This window comes from Xyrauchen texanus, chromosome 39 (assembly GCF_025860055.1).
Source record: "Xyrauchen texanus isolate HMW12.3.18 chromosome 39, RBS_HiC_50CHRs, whole genome shotgun sequence".
Classification (NCBI taxonomy): domain Eukaryota; kingdom Metazoa; phylum Chordata; class Actinopteri; order Cypriniformes; family Catostomidae; genus Xyrauchen; species Xyrauchen texanus.
The window spans coordinates 26,435,356-26,454,409 of NC_068314.1; positions in this window are offsets into that span (position 1 = coordinate 26,435,356).

The following is a 19,054-nucleotide window of genomic DNA, read 5'->3' on the forward strand; positions in this document are numbered from 1 at the left end:
TGTTAATGCATGATTTTCTGTAAATCTGCTTTGAAACAATGTGTGTTTTATACAACTATAAAATAACTTGACTTGATTTGAAGCTATTTTCCCATCACTGGGAATGACATGATGTAAATGAAGTAAACAATGACAAACCCGTATGACTTTCTTTTCAATTTTCACAGCGCTCTCAATGAAAGCAAATTGTGACCAGCAGCTGTCAAGCTCTAAAAATGAACAAAAGGCATCTAAAAGCACATGAAAGTAGTCCATATAACTTATGTGCTTTATTCCTTCTGAAGCCATACAACAGCTTTGATTGAGGAACAGTCTGAAATTTAAATAATTATTCACAGAAATTCCTTAAATCTTTTGAATATATGAAAATCTCACACACTCTTTCACATATTCAAATATGTCATGTTGCAATGTTACAAGTTACAATTGTTTTTGAAAATATTTACAAATTTAAAATAATAATTGCATCACACTCCAATTGCTTCAGCCAAAACTTACTAAGCATTTTGGCACTAAAGACACAAGTTTAAGTTTATCAAGTGGAATTTCCCCGCATTCATCCATTATGCAAGTCTTCAGCTAAGCAATTGCACGAGGCCTTCGTTACCGTATTTTGCACTGGATAATGTGCCACACATTCTCAATTGGAGATAGGTCAGGCCAGCAGGCAGGCCAGTCAAGCACCTGCAATCTCTGCTTATGCAGCGATGCACTTGTATTCTATGCAGTATGTTGTTTGCCGTTGCTGCTGGAAAATACAGGGACATTGCTGGAAAAGAAGGCATCTAGATGGCAGTATATGTTGCTGCAAAAGTTTTACATATCTTTCTGCATTAATGTGCAAATTACTGATGCCATAGTTACTGACACACCCCCACGACATGACAGACAGTGGATTTTGGACATGACGCTCATAACAGCTTGGACTGTCATTTTCCTCTTTGGCAACAACAATGAAGGCCCTGTACAATTTTGCAGCTGAAGACCTTCTTAATGGATGAATGGGGGAAAATTTACTTTCTAAACTTACAATTTTCTTCAGTGCCCAAATGCTTAATAAGTTTTATTAGAACTAGAAGAAATATCAGTGTTATACATTAGTAAACACTCTACTATCACAACATAAATTACAACTAATAATAATAAATTCAAATAATGTGTAGTTGTACTTTCAATTGTGGCCTGCCCCTCCCTTTCATCATCGTCAGCCTGGCTCACATTGGTAGTGGGCTGGAGAGCATTGTTACGACTCAGACGAGGGCAGACGAGGAGTGAGGATCTACACACAGTTTATTGAAAATTAACAAGGACAAACGACTGGAAGGACAAACACAGGAACAAACAAAACATCCACGATGGGAAACCAAAATATAAACAAGAGGAACAAAATATAAACAAGAAGAACATCCATGAAAGGTACGGGCAGGAACACGGGCAGGAACAGACATTACCTAACATTTAACAACCGTCAAAGACTGAACAAACAACAGGGCTTAAATACACAGGGATTGTGTAACAGGTGAGATCAATCAAGCTGGCATTGATGAGGGCAGGGAACTGTGGGAAGTGTAGTCCGGGAGAAATGGCAAGGGAGAAACACAGGGCAAACAACAGGGAATCATGACATAACCCCCCCTCAAAGGAGCGGATTCTAGACGCTCCTAACAAACGAAAAACAAATTGTCCAAGGAGTGAAGGGAGAGCTCGGGGTGGGCAGGCAGACCAAGGAGAGCACAAGGGGCAAACAGACAGTCCAAGGGGGGGACAAGGGGCAAACAGACAGTCCATAGGGGGCACAAGGGGCAAACAGCGGAGCCATGGAGGGTGGAGCCGTGGAAGACTCAGGTGGCAGAGCCATGGAAGGCTCAGGAGGCAGAGCCATAGAAGGTTCTGGGGACAGGGCCGTGGAAGGCTCTGGTGGTGGAGCCGAAGAAGGCGGAGCCGTGGAAGGCTCTGGAGGCGGAGCCTTAGAAAGCGGAGCCGTGGGAAAATTAACAAGGACAAACAACTAAATTAACGAAGACAAATGACTGGTAAACACAGGAACAAACAAAACATCCACGATGGGAAACCAAAATATAAACAAGAGGAACATCCACGAAGGGTACGGGCAGGAACACGGGCAGGAACACGGGCAGGAACACGGGCAGGAACACGGGCAGGAACACGGGCAGGAACACGGGCAGGAACACGGGCAGGAACACGGGCAGGAACACGGGCAGGAACACGGGCAGGAACACGGGCAGGAACAGACATTACCTAACATTTAACAACCGACAAAGAATGAACAAACAACAGGGCTTAAATACACAGGGATAATGATTAACAGGTGAGAACAATCAAGCTGGCAGTGATGAGGGCAGGGAATTGTGGGAAGTGTAGTCCAGGAGAAATGGCAAGGGAGAAACACAGGGCAAACAACAGGGAATCGTGACAAGTGAGAAGAAGTGTGAAGTTATTAAGCCTCATTCCGACAGTGGTTGATGAAGCACACCTGATGTTAATAAGGCTTCATCATGGCTGTCTTTAAAACATAGAGCGCAACTCTTCTCCGGGAGCCGGATTCTATCTCCTTATGTGCACACACTGTCATCCTCATAGATCCAGGAGCACAGCAGGGTGTGTTCCAGATGAATTAAATGCCCTGAAAAGACAGGCAGCCGAGGAAGTCACCGCCCCACGGATTTCCCCATCCTACATGATGCCCCTTTTACTGTGAGGATGACAGATTCCCTTTTATTTTGGACTACATTTATTATTAATATTAATGTATTATTTTCCCCATTTATGAAAATTTTAAGTTTATTATTATTTTCAATAAATTTCTCTGAGGCTTGATGCCACACTTATTGTGTCTGTCTCTTGCTCACCCCGCCACACAATATGGCACAGGGTGAATAGAACTTACAAATAACTATAGCGCCTTTTGTTTTGATTAGCCTTTTCCATACTGTCCTAAATTTTCTGAATTGGGGTTGTATTTTGTTTAACTAGCCAGGCATTGACAAATGAACAGGAACGTAATGTGTCTAAAAAGGAAACATATTACTGATATGGATAAACTGCATCACCAAAAAGGAACGGTGGCTTAAGATCAAAGCTCATAAATTAATATATAGACAGTATGCATGGTAGAGGCCAAATGCAACAACATAATGCCTTCGGAAACCCAGAAACTAAAATTGCTTACAAATTTCAGAAACTGATTGTATCCAAGGCCAGTGCATGATGATGCATTACCTAGTTTAATGTGTAGCACACCAAGACCACAAATATGAGTAATATGAGTCATTCAGCCTATTCACATTATTCAGCCCCACTCCTTTGTTTTTTTCTGTTAACTTCTGGTTTGTATTGAAGCTACCAAGAAGACTATTAAAATTGATTATGTGTGGAAGCACAGAAAGGATTTTTCACCAAGAGTTGATAGTGTGAGTCTACAGCACCCCTATCCTACATGAGCATGCTAGAGAGGTGTTTTTGTTGTCACTGTAAATGTTTTTCCATCACCCATGAAAGTAAATTGGACCTGACAGATCACATTTGAACAGCTATGACACACTGCACTTTTTCATGATCCATGAGTTTTATTGTTATATGCGTAATTCTGCTTATTTTTTAGGTTTTGACTAGTTAATATGTTTTTGTTAAAATGTGTATTTGACATGGAATTTCAAACAGTGACAGCCAGGACCGGACTGGTCATAGGGAGTGGAGGGAGAAGTCCTGGTGGCCTGGCTACTGATTTGGCCCGCTTGTTTTTATTTATTTATTTACATATGGACTATTATTTTATATTATAGCCACCCAAGTGATTTCTGAATTTGCCATTCGATAATAAATCATGAATCTGCTAGTCTTGAATAATCTGGGCCAGCCCTAAAATGGGTCATCCCTTACAGAAATAGAGAGTTCATTGCAAATTTGCCGTAAACTTGCAGCAAATTTGCCACTGATTATTTTCACATGCAAATGAGCTTGATATTTGCCGCAAATGTTTGCCATAAGTTTGCAGCTCTTTACCGGTAGTGGTGAACCTGCATAAAACCTTTGGCAACAATCTATAATTTGCCACAAATCTCATTTGCAAGTGAAAATGATCAGTGGCGATAACACTCAAATATCTGCTCAACTTAAATATAAAAAAGAATGGTGAATGACTTAAAAAGTTGGCCAGATGTGTCATACAGAGATGTTTCAAATGACCTTGTGTTGTCTCTGGGAGTTTCATGAGCACAGAGACATATCAGTATGTCCACAGCGTGAAAGTAGGATCTAGTGGATTTATGAATGAAGTACACTTACCTTAAAATCTCCCCCCTCTGCATCCAGTTGTTATGAAATCCCCTGAACTCTTTAAAATATTGATGATAACTTTTGCCAACTCTACAACCTGTAAATCCACTTCGCTAGTTAATTACACTTTAACATCGACACTAAATATTTCTATATAGCAACAGCTAAACCGGAAGCTCAAAGACAAAATGATAAAGATGGCTGCAATCTAGATTCTCTGGTGCATAAGGTGAATAGCTTACTTCTAATGCATCTAGTGAAAGCAAGGGATGACTCTCTCATCACACATTGTCTATTGCCTACTAGTAAGATGGTGTATGAACCATATTGCTATGGTACAACATCTTTTAGGAGCCATTAGGTCTGATCATTAGTTCAACAAGTAATACAATTTTTTACTGGTAATAATATTATTATGAAAATGAAATCTTTTGACTTATGTGCATGCAATTGTGCAAACACATTTTTCCATCATAATGTTACTCATTTTCCAGAATGAACAACGTAGTTATTTGGCAGATGATTTTATCTAGAGCAACTTCTAGTACACTTATTACAGGTGCAATCCCCTTGGAACAACCTGGGGTTAGGTGCCTTGCTCAGGGCTACACTTGTGACAGATTATTGCTAACTAATTGTGGGGATCGATTCTGCCAACTTTGCATTATCAGCCCCGTTTTAACCACTCTGCTACAACACCCACATACAAATTTGACTATACACATTGTCAAATTGCAAGAGTGGTTTAATTCAACACACTTTGATAAGGAAACATCATGCCAACATTTATCTAGTGCCATTTTCAAATCAAGTTTCAACACCTTGTTAGTCACCAAATATAAACTACATTGAATCTCTTTTGGAGGAATTTGAACACAGAGTGCAAAATTTTCCACCTACATCCTTCCTCTAATAACTGGAACTTTGTTCTTAAAAAATGGTGCACTATCCCACTAGGATTAAAGGCAAAGCGTAAGCTTACACTTTGTAAAGTCCTTAAAAACCAGTATATTATCAGGTACTTCTCAGCAAGAGATAAACCTAACAAATTAACTGAATGGTGTGTCATACTGAGATGATAATTATTTTACATAATCTTACATCTGAAACACCTCTCGGCTGGATGCAGTAGGGTCATTTGGATTCCTAATTGCTTTAAGTCTGTAATTGCATAGCTTTTCCAATCTCTTGCAGAAGGCACCCAATCGCCTCAAACAAACTGAGCAACAGATAAATGGGGCCATGAGCATTTTAATGATGGAATAACTTTGCAATTACAGGGGGCTGATCTAGAAACATGTCAAACACTTGCATTTGCATTTCAACACCTGTTTGACCTCAAGGACTTGCACATGTTCCCTAAAATTCTCTCCCATAATAAACTCTCTCTCTCTCTCTCTCTCTCTCTCTCTCTCTGTGTGTGTGTGTGTGCGTGTTTTTGTGATTTACGAGGACAATTTTGTAAGTTACAAATTAGTAATTACAAGGGTATTATGCTATAAATGTGATTTATGAGGACATTTATAGTGTCCCCATAATTCAAATTGCTTAAAAATCATACTCAAAATCATACTAAACAATGTTTTATTGAAAATGTAAAAATGCAGAAAGCTTTCTGTGAGGGTTAGGTTTAGGGATTGTGTTAGGTTTAGAGGATAGAATCTATAGTTTATACAGTATAAAAGTCATTATGTCTATGGAAGGTCCTCATAATGATAGGTAGACCAACGCGTGTGTGTGTGTGTGTGTGTGTGTGTGTGTGTGTGTGTGTGTGTGTGTGTGTGTGTGTGTGTGTGTTTTTATGTGAGGAAAGGATTGTTACTTGAGTAATGGGAGAACTCTGTTCTCTCAGGAGCTTTTCCTCCAGAACGTGTGAGCTATGCTCAATTAATCTACTCTAGTCTTAATGACCCTGGAAGGTGACTCTGGAGATAAAGCGCAATTACACTGGAAACACGGGTGCTGCCAATTAGGCTTCAAGTTTTTCTCCATCTCCTGAACTCATTCCACCCGTCCCAGTGCGCCAAGCTGTTTGTGATTTCATTAGCCAGCCTCTTCAAGGGGAAATTAAAAGTAGTGTGAAGAGATACAATCTTCTCAACGTGGCTATCCACAGATTAATGGGGGGAATGGGGGATTTTGGGAAACTGATAAACCTTTTAATGTCAAGAAAACCTTTACTCAAGAGATTTTCTTTCCTTTTCTTTTTGCTTCATACTTTAATCATATTTTCTTTGGTGAAAAGTGCTACACTGTGGGATTTTATCCCAAAAGTGCAGCAATAGTCCATCTGCTTCCTGTTTTTACAGTGATCCTGGAAGAGTAAAGACAATAATCTAAAGCTCATATATCTTTAAATGCATTAGAGGTAGGAAATGTAATGCAACAAAGCTCATAAAATGTATAAAAGGCAATACAATCCCTTTACCTCTTTCTGTCCTATCTGCTACTCTTCTGTTCTTTCTTTCACCATCACAGCTCCTTCCCAATGATGTTAATGAGCCACCCTGGTATGAAGTCGTCTGCTGCTGTGGCCCTTGTGCCAGCTAGTGAGTCACAGTGTAATGAGTGTAACTAATGCGTCCTGGCACCATCCCCTTATCTCACTCTCTCTCTCTCTCTCTCTCTCTCTCTCTCTCTCTCTCTCTCTCTCTCTCTCTCTCTCTCTCTCTCTCTTTCTTTCTTTTTGTTTACGATTTTCAGGAAGATTTGGAACATTTGTTTTTGAATTGCTTAACAGCTGGTTTGGAAGATTTGGTGAAGAATTGTCAGATAAGGCAAATATTGATGGAATTAAATGAAGGAAAATATTTGTATCTGATTATTTGATAGGAAATTACCATTGTGGAAAACAAGAGAAAATAATGGTTTACAATTTGCAATAAAAAATCCTGAAATGATGCTCAAGCATTTTGGTAGCAGGAAGACTAAAAGTAGATTTTGCTTACTATGGCTTTACAAATAATGTATTGGGTTACTATGGTGTGTTTTATGTATAGTTTATGATATTCAGTTTGTTCTGAGATTTAAATAAAATTATGCCAAAAAATATGGAATTTATTTGTGATGTACGGTTATGAAGACGTAAAGGAGTTCAATGGAAAGGAGGAGGCAAGAACCGGCTTGTCGATGTAAATAATATTTTAATAATAAACTTAAAAGACAAACACACACACAACGGACATGTCCATAAACTATTTCTCTCTCCCACACAATCCTCCGCAGTTGGCCTTTATCCCTCTCGGAGGCTTGATTAGCCTGATAAGGGACCGGGTGTGTCGAATCACAAGTGTAGCAAAGTATTTACTTTAGTAGTTAAAAACATTTCTTCTTTCAGTTTCTCTTTTTCTTTATATTTTCTCCTTTTTCTTTCCTTTTCTCATTTTCTCAAATTTTACATTCCTTTTTCCTTTCTTATTTTTCTCCCTTCTTCTGCCTTCCTTCCTTCGTTCCTTCCTTCCCTCTATCTAAAGTAGTATAAATAACTTGACAAATGATTAAATGTTATTGAAAGCTGTGACAAACACTTTTCCCTCCACCACTATGAGCACAAATATGTTTAAGCCATACCTGGACATCGTAGTGGGTTTCATGTCAGCTGAACTTGTAAGCTCAGCCTGATCTCTTTGCTCATAGCTATTCATACATCAAATTTACACATACACATGACATATTGACAGCATCTTAAACAGATTTTAGAAACTTAAAAAAAAAAACATTTACAAGTTCTTTGCATCATAAATATAATTGCAAAGTTAATTTTTTACTATTATATAGTGCGATATACTATAATACTGTGAGGTGTCATCTTTTTAATGTTTATGTCTATGCAAAAGTAAGCAAATACAAGTGTGCTAGAAACACACTTTAAAGTATGTAAGAATGCATATGAATACTCATGAGATTAAATTGGTAAGCCCATAGTGTGCTTATGGTTATGACATCCAGCATTAAGTATTCAGAAGAAAAGATCTTCTGGGTTGACGAAGGAGAAAATACATAATGAGTCAAGCTTCCTGCCTCAAGCTGCACAGGCTCAACCTGAGGATGAATGTTTCCTGGATGCCAGTGTTGGCTGCAGATAAGAGGCGTATTAGAGAATCTCATTAAGACCTGCATTGATTCACCCCCCTCGCCAAATGAATCATTCTAACTGACTCTGAATTACTCTCCAATAAGGAGGCCATTGATAATTTTCTTCACCCTGACCTTTGGACTGTGGCCTGTGGATATATAAATTTATAATCTGTACAGTCTACTGGGTTTATTTAAATAGATGAGTCTTAAGTTTGTGGTATTAAAAGTGGGTCCATTTGTGAGTTATTGTGCGCGAGGAAAGTACTGGAGAGATATAAAAGTTTGTGTGCGAGTGGCAACGGGGGGCATGTATAGGGTACTGATTGCTCTTTGTGAACTCACTTTGTCTGAGAATAAAAAATGTCATTTTGGGAGTATGCATCTGTTTGTGCGTGTCTGTGTTTGGGGGAAGGAGGATGGATGAGCTATCCAAGGCTGAGGCTGTTTATACATTCATGTTGAAACATATTGCAAGCTATCACAAGAGCTCTTTCTATGGCCATCTAATGCATTTCAGAAAGAAATGATTTCTTATTATTTTAACTACAACACAACAGTGGTCTGCACTCTGTGTGCGAATTGCATTGTACAGTATTTAGTCAACCATTTAAGAGAATACACATACAAACACACAGCATTATTAGATTAAATATAAGACAGTCGTTCTAATCATAATACACTTCAGCAGCATTAACAGGAATAGAGTAGCTAAGAATGAAACCGTCAGTTAAAGCACACATATCTGAACATGTAGAGCTTCAATGAACCCTATTGATTAGAACAGACACAAGGGAAGCTAAACCACAGGAAAGACATATTGAGAGATAGCGGCAGCCTTAAGCTGCATTTATGTTATTTTCAAACATTCTGCACAGTTCTATCAGGATATTGCTTTTGCTTCCAGGTGTAATTGTTCCAAATGTTGTGTAAGCAACCAGGTTCTCTGAATTTATGATCAGGATTATACAGCCATGGCTGAGGCAGATTTATGACTTTTCAGATCGCTGTGTAACTGTGAGATCCAAAATAAATAAATAAATAAATCCTCATTGTTCATCTTGGCTTGTGCTAAAGTGTTAAGTTAGGACACCCATTGAATTTTATAATGCTGTGATATGGAACCCTGATTAAGTATTAAGCATTTAATGATACATTTTCTTGATTCTAGAACTGAATCTGCATAGAATTTAAGTCATAATAAAGACATAAAAACTCGTCAACCCATTCTGCTGTACACAATGCACAACCATTTTTGTTACAGAAACACCAGAAGTTGTCTGCCTTCCTTTTGTATAACCTGTTAAAATGTATAACCTTTGTTTGGCCTTGTCTTTGAGATACATTTTTTTAATGAGTAGAGTAGCAACCACATTATCACAGTGGATATGCAAAGTGCAGCTGAATAAATTGCACTAAGTTAATGAATATTATATACTGCTTGGTTCTATTGTTTGGTCTAGCACTTTGTTTTGAGTTTTAAATCATGTGTATACTTATGCATGTAATACATTTACCTTCTCACTTAGTGCTCAATTAAGCATTAATGTATCATTTGTCCACCATTGCGTAAATGCTGTCTTATTGTATAAATTATATATTAATGAACCTTATTTGTTGTTTAATTTACTATTTTAACTAGTGTAATTTACTGCCATGCAGGTGTAGCTCACTAGGTTCACACCGCAGATTATAATGTGGCCCACATCTGATTTTCTGCTCAAATCTGATTTATGTAAGGTTATACACATGACATTTAAAATGTAGCTCATATCAAACAATGGTCTAAACAATCTATATGCTCCTAAACTGAGTATGCATATAACCCTGGCATGTTCATCATTATAATATGCACAGTTCATTAAATTATAATTAAAAGTATAATAACAGTTATTTGTGTTTCTAATTTGGTTCATAATAATAATACATCAAGTTATGCAGAAAGACTTTTGGATGGCTAACATATTTTTTTAGTAATTTGCAGTCTTAAGGTTGAATTTAATTACCATAGAATCTCAAGAATGTTATATTACTCACAAGCAATAAGAAACACCATACAATAAAAGGGCAGCAGGAAAAAAATGACATTACATACTGTCTATAAAATAATATATATAAATATTTTTTTCTAATTGTTTCAGATTTGCATTGACTTGCTTGCATTCGTATTTTGTTAGTTTGAGAAATATACAGTTCACTTGGTCTTTTTATGATAGGATAAAAAGATCCAATCAGTAAAAATGCGTAAAGTGACCAAGTGTAAATACCACCATAGAAATAGTGTTTTCTGAAAGAGTAAAATGAGTAAAGACCACAATCTGTGTAAATCTGTTCAGTATTTATTTAATTTTTATCATAATGTATTAATTAATCACAATTAATTAGAAAAGATCGCTGAAACCAACTCGTTGCTCTGCAATGTATGAAAATGACAATATACCTGACGTTGACTTGGCTTGCATTCACTTGTATAAGATTTAATTACATGACTGTCAAAAATGAAGTATTTGCAAAGCATGTGTAGTAGACACAGAAACAAAACGATGCTGAAAAATCAACAATTTCAACAACAGTCCATTGGCATTAAGACAATGAACTTTTATACACATTCTAATAGCAATTCAAAGTATTGTTCATCATTTTCAAAATCACATTTCCATAGTGTTACGGCACACTAATCCATGAATAATGCAGCGGAAACATGTTTTCTGCTAAAATTAAGCTTTGTGTAAAGATTAAAAATGTCACTGAAATATTTTAATATTTCAACATTCAGAAGAATATGCACATCTCCTTCAAACCCAGTTTCCATTCATTTATCTCATATTATTTCATGACAAAATATGTCATACTCCACCTTTGTCTACTGCCTGTTTCAATATTTGAGGAATGGCATGACATTACAGTATTTTTCCAGTTTTTGTGATCCCAACATTCATGTATACATTTTTTTGCATATGGATGGATCTGACCGATTGAAGACTTCATTAGACTAAGCCAAGTTTGAAGTTCTTGGGTTTATAATGAAAAGAAAATAACACGAAAGGAATAGTTCGCCAGAGTATGAAAATTCACCCTCATATTGTTCCAAACCCGTGAAGATGCTAGGCAGAATGTTTAGTCTCAACCAGCAATCACTTTTATTGCATCTTTTATTTTCTATAAAATAAAAGTGAACAGTTAATAAAGCAAACATTTTGCCTTTATTATCCCTTTATAAATATATTTAACCTTTACTAGCTAAAGGTTTACAACACTGGCAAAAGAAAATAACAAAACATAAATTAGAAAATAAAATATTTAGCTGTGGTATTCCGAAGCGCCTGAAGAATAAACCTTTCTCCTGCCTCTTATTCTGTCTTTTTTATTCTTTACACATAATTTCTTACCTGTATAAAATGACTCTGAGCTACTGTCATTTAACCAAATGATAGCTCCAACAGCTCCCTGATGGCATCATAAAGGCCGCGTCACACATTAACTGTCATCGCTTGACTGCCCCTGTTTTTAAAGGTAATAACCACACTTTCGTGAGTCTTTGTTATTGTACGCTATTACTCTTTGTATGTTTTTTCATTTTAAAATATCAATGGACTGCGTAAGATTCATCATTTTGTCATGAGCATAAAGACAAGATATTTTAATCTAAAATCACTATTCAGTCTTTCTGACAAATATTTATTTATACCGAGTAACAGTTCTATTCACAAAATACTGCTAGATCAGATGTTGTAAGTGGGTTCTATGAAGGTTAAGGTCATGTTCAGACAGACCTTGGCCCTGTGGGAACTCTCACCTCTCAACCACAAAACTACCCATCCATCACGTCAGCAGCCACACTCCCTGATCAAATGACTGGGTTAATAGATTTTAGAAAGATGAGATGGAAAGCAAAATACTGTTGGGACTAGAGAGAAATAAACGAATAAGGAAGAAAAGGAGAGACATCTGCAATTTTATAGCAGAAACACATCATTAAACTTTTTTAAAGCCTAAGTGTGGTACAGTGAGGCAGAGATATTTTGAAACAATTCAGATTGTCTATTTGAGAGAGTTAATGTGTTTTACTTAACAACAAAACTAGAAGACAATTCCTCAAGTCATGTGTTGCATTGTTACCTTCACTAGGCATTAACTGAAAATAATCCAACTGTGCCTCACTACAAAAGCATGCCTCATTATCTTTACATTGTAAAGCCAAGCTGCTATAGATATGTTTATAAAACATCAGTTTAACTTACTGTATGCATTCTACTTTATGTTTTTGCTATTTTCTGGTTACCTAGGGAAGTTGTCACAAGGGCCATATTTCGGTAACTATAAGGTTTTTGCAGAGTCAAAATTCCAAATACACAATGGTTTTGTCTGTTGGTTTGGATCACCTAGTTTAAAACTAGGAATAATTTTTGTGAATTCTATCATTGAAACTAAAATGTCAATATCATATTTTTGTTATTGCTCTTGGGTAAACAAATGAACACCATAAAAACCCACAGTACCCTGGGAAACATTCCCTGGAGTACAAAGTGTACAATTTAGGCCCGGTTTGCACTCTTTAAACACTTGCTTCGAAAACTAACCTACAGCCTAACTAGCCTTAACTGCCTTTCATGGTCCAATTATGTGAATAACGTGCTTGGAAGATAAAGAACAACAGTTAGCAATACAGAGTTTGGGATCGTGACTGTGACCATTTAATTAATGTTACTTGTTACAGTTACATGCTATTTGATAGGCTATTACATGAAGGTTTTTATCTATTGATTTTAAAATCAAGTGGAAAGGCTTTGCAATAGGAACATTTAACAGGTACTGTAGCCAATGGTCTTGAGAGGCTCTGCTATACCGCCTTGGAGGAAAAATAAATAATTGGTGTCGGAATGATTTATTGTGTACTACCACACATGTCTTCTTCCCGTCAAGTTCATCTCATCCCACAGGATGCACTAAATCAAGAATTTATCTTTGCCCTCATTTGCTCACTTGTTTGAATCCTAATAGGTAAGAAAAACAGGTGCCGAAAGAACACAAGCCGTTTGAGCCAACACAGTACCTTCCATTGACGATCATTATCACAGCAGCATTTCTTATCCATTCATTAGTTCTGTTTGTTAAATTGCAAAGTATTTTCCTTCAGTATCCAAATCAAACCTGTTTTGCTGTGCTGATTGGGCTTCACAAACCAAAAAAGTGCAACATTTGAAAAAAAAAAAAAACCTGGAATGGACATCTTGCTCTAATGACGTTTGCAAACAGAGCGACTAATAGGATGCAATTGGGATGACCGTGCCCTGCTTGCAACCATTAAAATCAGAAAAAAATACATTAAGACTGAAACTGCCATTTCAAGTCAAGAAGTGTAAATCTGATATCACCACATGAAAGAAGCCTGCATTTCATAAGATTTGTTTCTTCAACTACAATCACTTTTCTAGGTGTTTAGTTTTCTTAAAATTGACAGATTTCTAACTTTTTTCTTTTTTGATATGGTCACATTAAAACTGCCCCATGTGCTGTCATAATTTATTTTTGCTACTTTCAAATACCATTTGTTTTAATTGTTTTATCTTTGTTTCAAACCAAGACTTTCAATATTAAATTATGAAACAAACAACATAATTCTTATAAATATTAAAGTTGTTTTGATAATCTAAACAATGAGTGAAATAAACAATTTAAATATTTATTGTGAAAATTATTTAAAACAAATGTTTCACAAATTGCGACTGTCCCTCTGTTGTGGTGTCATTTCCACAATGGCCAACAATTTTGCCCCTTATAAGCCACTGTGTTTATATGTATTCTCTGTTGAACAATGTTAGTAGACATATTTATAAAACTAGTGAGAGTGTGAAAAGGGAATACATTTTCCAAAAGTGGTCATAGTTGAAGAGACCCAAGATGTTCTGTAAAGTAATGTATTTATTATACTACCTCTGAATCTTTTTTTTTTTTTTATTCACCATTTTACATTTCCAGTTTGGAAACGCGGAAGTAATCTACATCAGCGAAAACTTCTGCAGTGTTTTTCTTACATTCCTAGTTGCTGTAAAAGAAAAATCCACTATTAAGTTTCCACAACTTCCCAAAAGAGAAAAAAATTGAAAAAAGTGGATTTCAACAGTCAAAACAGAGAAAAATATGCCAAATGTGCTGTCACTCCATCAGCATTTGTGTTTGAAACTCAATTGCAGCAGTACTGACTAGTCTTTTTAATTAATGTCAGGCTAATATAACACTAAGAATAATGTTTGAAATGTTCAAAAATGTATAAACACATTGAAAACACAAAAAGGTTGCTATTTACGTGGCTACATGCAGAAAGGCATCATCACAGACTGTGAAAAGTGTCCATTTACCCCAACTGCTTGCCTTGCCTCATAATAGGCAACTTAAACTTGGAAGCTTCTCGCATTGAACAGAAAGGTTTGTTGGCATAATGGACTAAATTAACACAATCAGTGATATTTGTTTGAAAAGAAGTAACAAATCAAACAAACAAGCAAAACATTCCATTTTCTATGTCTTGATTGCAGCCTTATTTGTAAGGCCTTACCCAATGCATCCTCTCCTTACACAGAGTGAAAGCATACCATCTCATTGCGAGGCATTGCACACATTGTTAATGTGATGCCGTCTCAAAGCAATACCCACAGTGTTGCTCTTTTCATCCAGCCTTTGTGTTATTCTCAATTGTTTTCCATTTTATTTTTTTGTTACTTCAGCTAGAATATCTATATTGATAATTTAAATTCCTGACCACTTCTCTAAACTCGAGGGTCTCGACAAGAGTTATCATTCTAGCTTTTATCCTCTTACACCCAGTGTTACGATCCCTGTGTTCTCTGTCTTCACTAGTCACGTTTATGTCACGTATATGTCACCTTTCATTGTGGTCCGCCCCACGTCTTTCGTTTCACTCTCGCCAGTCGCGTCCCATGTCACTCTTCCTTGTTGTCTGTCCCGTGTTTTCCGTTCCCCCGAACACGCTCCCTGTCATGTCTTCCTTGTTGCCAGCCTGTGTTTCACTGTCTCTGTTAGAACTACACTTCCCTTCGTCCTCACTCCTCATCACCGCTGTCACAGCGTTATTGTCCGCACCTGTCGCCTATTTCGTTATCACCGTGTCGATCTATTTAAACCCTGTCGTTTCCTCTCTCCGTTGCCGTTTGTTGACGTTTCATGTCCGTGCTCCTCGTGCCTATGTTCCTGTACTCTCTTTGTTCTTGTTCCCTAGAGTACCCTGTTCGTCCGAGGTTAACCCTGCCGTTCTTCAGCCCTCCGTGGATGTTTGCTGTCTGTTCACTCCTGCACCCCTTCTGTCTATTACCCAGTGTTCCAGTTTAGTTTCTTTTCCCATTGTGGACCTTTCATTTGTTCCTGTGTTTGTGTCATTATTATTTTCTTGCTAATAAAGAACCGCATTTAGACCCGAACCGCACGTCTGCCTTCTCCTACCTTCACACTATCATAACACCCAGTATCTTCATACCTCAAATTATTTCCCTTAAATTGTTTTCCAAAACTAATTTTATTTGTATGCAACCAGCAATGTCTGGCTTGCCACTAAATATAATATACCATAATATACCAAAATATACAGCTGTGCTTTTACGATATGACTGAATTATTTTGTGCAAACCCATTCAGTTGATCGATTAGCTTGAAGTGAAAAATGATTTACAGCAGACTAAAATACTGCAATAATAGACTCTCCCTTGTCTACCTTGTTACATTTGCAGGGCACACTCTTTCAAACTCTAAACTGTTTGTAGATTTGAATCTAAAAACAAATCATTAATTGAAGATTAAAAGGGAGTACAAACATCTAAATGCAAAATAAACCCTCTTATGCTCAAAGTGGAAGGGTGGTTTTCATTATTTGAGAAAAAGCCACAATGTTTTTCATAAGCACACAGTAACAACCCTGTGGTTTTCAAATGCATACCTGGGTCTGATGGAATTTGTAGATATTTCAGCATTGCTTTTGTTTGAAAGATTTGAAGAACCACTCTGAAAAAATAATCAAAACAGCCAAAATACTTAAAGGGATAGTTCAACCAGAAATTACATTTATCTGATCATTTACTCACCCTCATGCCATCCCAGATGTGTATGACTTTCTTCTGCTGAACACAAATGAAGATTTCTAGAAGAATATTTCAGCTCTGTAGGTCCATACAAATTTTCACAGCTCCAAAATGCACATAAACACAGCCTAGAAGTAATCCATAAGACTCAAGTGGTTAAATCCATATTTTCTGATGTGATTTGATAGGTGGGGGTGAGAAACAGTTAAATATTTAAGTCATTTTTTCTATCACTCTCCACTTTCACTTTTACATAATTTTTCTCTTGTTTTTGGTCAATTGCATATCGCCACCTATAGTGTGGGAGGGGAATTTACGTAATATTGATCTGTTTCTCACCTACACCTATCATATCGATTCAGAAGCTATGGATTTAACCAATGGAGTGTTAGGGATTACTTTTATGCTGACTTTGTGCTTTTTGGAGCTTAAAATGTTGGCACCCATTCACTTGCATTGTGTGGACCTACAGAACTGGTATTCTTCTAAAAATCTTTGTTTGTGTTCTGCACAAGAAGAAAGTCATACACATCTGGATGGCATGAGGTTGCGTTATTGATAATAGAATTTAATTTTTGTGTGAAATATTCCTTTAAGAAACAAACATGGATGGTGAACGAGTAGAATGTAATGGGGAAATAATATGCATTTGAAGTCTACAGAAATCTACAGAGCTTTCAACAGATTTCTGCATGCATGGATTTTGTGCAGGCCTGCACATACAGTATACGAAACTAAAGTAATGTAATTTTCACATCAATGTCCAAAGAAATCTTCTATAGAAATGTGTTTCTATAGCTGAACAGAACAATTTAAGGCATCAAATTACTGAACAAGGACACACTCCTAAGACTCTGGAGAACTTGGGGATATTGGAGTGCTCTCCAGGGTCCTGAAGAGATGGAAGCACCAACTAAGACAGTAATTGTGACTGCCGTTCAGCTCAGTCTAGTTTGCTCTTCAGGGTCCTGAATGTCTAAGGCAAACCATACCACAAAGTAAGCCCTTGTATAGAAAGGCTCATCTCCTGTTGATCTGAGCAACCACACCTGATCCCTCTCAGGTAGCCCTCAGATATTTGAACAGATTAGTGAAAAAAGACAGGTGTGTTTGTTTTCATCCAATGTCAATATCCACTTACACTTCTGAAAGGAGATTTTAGTCTTCTCATTCCTTGCTCCATTCTCGGTGTGCCCACAAATCCATCCCCAATGTGGTGCATGGTTTTTATCATGTCCTGTGCCTTGTCCTGTTCTGGCTTTTAGTGAGGGATCAATGAGGAAGGCACCGTTTGATTGGTTGTTAGCATCTACTGGAGCCAATTTGAGTTCAGACTGTTCTCTGCTAGCCTGATCCATCTAAGCTTGGCCTGGGGGCCTAAACTTTTCTATTTAATCTCCCTTACAGATTTACATTTTACAATCACTCATCACTGTTGCAATGTTTTCATATTATGAGAGCCTAACAAGCTGAAGTAGATTAAAACGAGTGGGGTGCGGAAGAGTGATCACGTTTGGCTTTCATGCTGATTGCATTTGGATGGGGACATGGAGAGGTCAGAGAGAGAGAGAGAGAGATCATTATTACTGGACATCGTGACGTGTGGAGTCCCACAAGGCTCAATTCTTGAAACGCTCCAGTTCAACCTATGCTCCTACTTGGCCAAATTATGAAAAAGAACCAAATTGCATACCATAGCTATGTAGACAATACCCAGATCTGTCTAGCCCTATCACCAAATTACTACAACCCCATAGATACTTTGTGCCAGTGCATTGATGAAATTAACTGCTGGATGTGCCAAAACTTCCTTCAGTTAAATAATGAAAAGACAGAGGTCATTGTATTTGGCGACAAAGGCAAAATTCCAAAGGTGAATACATACCTTGACTCCAACTGCCTAAAGATAAAAAATCAAGTAATAAATCTTGGTGTCATTTTGGGGTCAGAACTTCACACATCAAAGCAATAACTAAATCAGCCTACTATCATCTAAAAAGTATATCCAGAATTAGATGTTTCGTATCCAGTCAAGACTTAGAGAAACTTGTTCATGCATTCATTGCCAGCAGGGTAGACAACTGCAATGGACTCCTAACAGGCCTTCCCAAAAAGACCATTAGACACCTGCAGCTCATTCAGAATGCCGCTGCCAGGATTCTCACCTGAACCAAACAATCTTAGCATATTACTCCATTCCTCAGGTCTTTACACTGGCTTCCAGTTACATTTAGAATTGATTTTAAAGTACTATTACTCATTTATAAATCGCTCAATAGCCTAACCTAAATACATTTCAGATATGCTTGTTGAATATAAACCTAACAGACCTTTCCGATCATTAGGCTCAAGTCAGTTAGACATACAGAGGGTTCACTCAAAACAAGGTGAGACTGTGTTTAGCTATTATGCAACCCATAGCTGGAACCCAGAAGAGGTTAGATGTGCCCCAACAGTAGCCATATTTAAATCCAGACTGAAAACACATCTGTTTAACTGTGCATTTTCTAACTGAGCATTGTGCTGCTCTTAATGATTTCACTGAATAATTTTGCTTTTGTCTTTCTTTCATTTTAATTATCAATTCGTTTTTG